The following is a 3,744-nucleotide window of genomic DNA, read 5'->3' as shown; positions in this document are numbered from 1 at the left end:
AATGATGATGATGGTATATACAGTTACTCAATCTCATAAGTACGTAAAAGGTATGGAATCACGATAGCTACAGAAACAGTTTTCAGGGTACTGTCCGGAATTGCGGTACGGAATATCTGAGAGGTACGAAGCACCGATAAAATAACGTACCTACCGTACTGCCAGCGCTGGTCTTAAAGAACGCATTATATAAAGTCTAGGGCCAGTTATGAGCGTGTATTCTTTATCGGTGGTGGGTATCGGCGCCCAAGTGGTGACTTGTGAAAGTGTGTGGCAGGTAGGAAGTTTGGTGAACCTTACAGAATGGACCGTCTAAAGTGTGTGTTCAGAGTCAGGCTTATTGAGGAAGAAGATGATGATGATGATGAACAAGATGATGAAAAGGAAGAAGGGGGCGACGAAGATAAAGAAGAAGACGAAGAAAACAAGAGACAGGAAGAGGAAGGAGAAGAGGACGAGGAAGAGGAGAAAAAGAAAAAGAACAAGGAGATTAAGAAGCATAAGAAGAAGCAGAAGGCGAAAAAAAGATGAACCCCGTGGTGAAACCTTGAGCCACTCGGGCCATATATTGTCCTTTGCCGTGATAGGCCACCATGAAGCTCAATAACCAACACCGATAAACATAGGCAGTGGTGGCCGGACTGAGCTGCGATCCCTCCAACAATTTCCCCCAAGAATAGTGGGTGAGAAAATAAACACGTAAACAAGGTATATTGTCTATTGCCTGAGGGGCAGGAGGGGAGAGCGTTGATTGGTGACCTTTCCTGGGACTGGACAGCCTGACAGTAAATACCACAGCCTCGGAGACTAATTTAAAATGTTGGCTGAAAGTTGAGGTGTTCCTGACCGTTTTCTCCATTTTCTCCCAGAATTGAGAATGAGGGAATTGGAGTTCCATTCTCACTGGTAAAGAAAACTTACTGATATCTCTTCCTTGCCTGTTTGTTTCCCCATATACGTTATCAGTTTTCTCGAATAATATATATTCTATGTATCTCGAGATTAGGAAGATCTAAGATACAAGAGAACAGTGAGCTATAATACGCAAAATAAATGGTTTAGGTAGAGGTGCTAGGAACCCTCCTAACCCGTCCAGAAGATCGTCCATTGTGTCAGAGTGTGATCTTTGGCTGAGCGATGGATGTGCAAATTACGAAAAGTTTTGTTGGGAAAGTTTGACGTTCCGTTGTCGCCAGTTTTGGAAAATACTTTGCTTCGAATTCGTGGTAAAATCACACTCGAATGTAACTATAAACAAAGATGGCCACCCAGAAAATTGTGACAGGGAAAGAGCTCATTTAGGTAGGATTTAAACACCGCATTGACTTGAGTTTTAAATAGAACATTTATATGGGTTTTTAACAGCGCATATATATTGGCTATAAATAGCGCATTGGCTTGGGTCTTGAAAAGTGCTAGTGGTGATTATCCCTATAAAACTGTCTGTGTAACAACCTGGGTCAAAGAAACAATGCATTTACTCGGGTTTTGGACTAACTTGGTGGTGATGTGTTGCGAACCTACTCGCCATTATTTAGAATATGTAGGGAGATCACTTTGCGCTTGACTAACTGAAAAGGGAACATTTTAGTATTTACTTTACGTGACAGTAATGCACACTATACTTCTTCCAAGATCATATTAATTGACGTCAAAGCAAGAGTGACTATCTTACTCATTTCTAGGTAATATTATTTTACACTAGAACAAACAGTGAAATTATATTATACTTTACTCATTGCCAGGGTCATTTTTTACATCATCAGGAGTTAATATTAAATTTACTCATTGCGCAGATAATAGCATTGTTCACCAAAATAACGGTGAATATCTTACTCACTTTTAAGGCAATATTACTGATATCTTGAACAAAAGTGAACATTTTTCTTACCCACTGCAAACTTAATATTACCTTACAGGTACAGAAGTTAATATTTTACATAATCAGAACGAGATAATATTATCTTACACCAACTCAAGAATTATCATTATATTTATTAAGTGCGAAGGTAATACTGTATCACTGTGAAAACTGTGAAAATTTTACTTATTCATTGCTAGAGTAATAATATTTTACGTACTTAATATTCTTACACGCTTCTGATACTCGTAGGCTCAAACGTACAGAAATAACAACGATTAGATGGATGTATAGTGAGTCCTTGAAGGCGAGGCCTGGAGGGACTAAGATAAAGACTGAAGAGATGATGAAAGGAAGGATGGGACTGGAGTGTATTGGTGTTGTGATCGGGAGGGGTAGATTGAGGTGATCTGGAAGGAAGGTTGGGACTGGAGGGTATTGGTGTTGTGATGAGGAGGGGTAGATTGGGATGGTTTGGGAGGAAAGATGGGACTGGAGTGTATTAGTGTTGTGATGAGGAGGGGTAGATTGAGGTGGTCGGGGAGTAGGGATGGGAACTGGAGTGTATTGGTGTTGTGATGAGGAGGAGTAGATTGAGATGGTTTGGGAGGCAGGATGGGACTGGAGTGTATTGGTGTTGTGATGAGGAGAGGTAGATTGAGGTGTTCGGGGAGTAGGGATGGGAACTGGAGTGTATTGGTGTTGTGATGAGGAGGGGTAGGTTGAGGTGGTTTGGGCACGTAGAGAGGATGGAGGATGACAATTGGGTGCGGAAGGTGCGAAGTGTGAACGTCGAGGGTAGAGTTGCGAGAGGCAGACGGAAAAATAACAGGGACATGGTCATGGAGTGGGACCTCAGGGTTAGAGGACTAAGTAGGGAGGCTGCAATGTGGAGAGCCGCCATTAAGTGACGAAGGCTGACGCATGCAAGCATATTTGAGCCTTTATAAACGATACGATATGATACGGTACGATACACCAACATGAGTTAATATTTTACCTACTCATTGCAAAAATATCATCTTACACTAACACAAGAATTAATAGTTTCATTGCTCACTGCTAAGGTAATACGGTTTCATTAAGACAACTGTGAATATTATATTTATTCATTTCCTAAAGTAATACCATTTTACGTACTATGGTTGTATTATATAGGCTTCGTATTTTTGTCTATTTGTCTGTGTCTATCTATCTTTATTCTTATCTAACTATAGCTGTTTAACTACCTATCTATCTGTATCTATATCTATCTATCTATCTATCTATCTATTATGTTATTATGTATATGTGTGTGTGTGTGTGTGTGTGTGTGTGTGTGTGTGTGTGTGTGTGTGTAAGAAGGATCAGGTATTCAGTATCAAGCTAGCCATGGCAGCTTGAGATATAGACCTGAAAAATATGAGCAACAATGACTAGGCAAGTTTCTCGTTAAAAATTTAACATATCTTTTCTGTAATATTCTCTCGTAATCTTGTGGCACATCTGTATCATTCTGTATTTCTGTACATTGAATAATTACCTGCCAACTGCCATACCATGTTGAGTACACCGCTTCCCGTCCGATCAGCGAAGTTAAGCAACGTTGGGTCTGGTTATTACTTGGATGGGTGACCGCCTGGGAACACCAGATGCTGTTGGCATAACGTTCTCCCTACGTGTCAAGCGGGGTTGGTGGAGGGTTAGTGCCCCTCCCTGTAAAACAATTAACTCTAAGCCCTTGGCCACCCCGTTCGGGATACATGGCGTCTGGCAATGAATGAAATATATGACTGACAGTATGCTGAGAGCCTGTGTGACCAAATTCGTAGTTTTCACAAGTGGAGATTGCAGACCTAGCAGCATTGCAATGGGTACAGTGCAACAGTAGTGCAGTATGAGAT

The 3,744-nt window shown here is 41.0% G+C and overlaps 1 non-coding gene across 1 annotated transcript; it reads left to right on the top strand.

Annotated features, from left to right (window-relative positions):
- Positions 1-3,385: 3,385 nt before the first annotated feature.
- On the top strand, positions 3,386-3,504 carry LOC145398242 (5S ribosomal RNA). Its single transcript, XR_013897094.1, has one exon. It is a non-coding gene; the product is annotated as a 5S ribosomal RNA (ribosomal RNA).
- Positions 3,505-3,744: the final 240 nt, after the last annotated feature.

This window comes from Coenobita brevimanus, chromosome 44 (assembly GCF_032717465.1).
Source record: "Coenobita brevimanus isolate Jiangsu-jjx chromosome 44, ASM3271746v2, whole genome shotgun sequence".
Lineage (NCBI taxonomy): Eukaryota > Metazoa > Arthropoda > Malacostraca > Decapoda > Coenobitidae > Coenobita > Coenobita brevimanus.
This window is presented reverse-complemented; position numbering and strand designations above follow the sequence as displayed.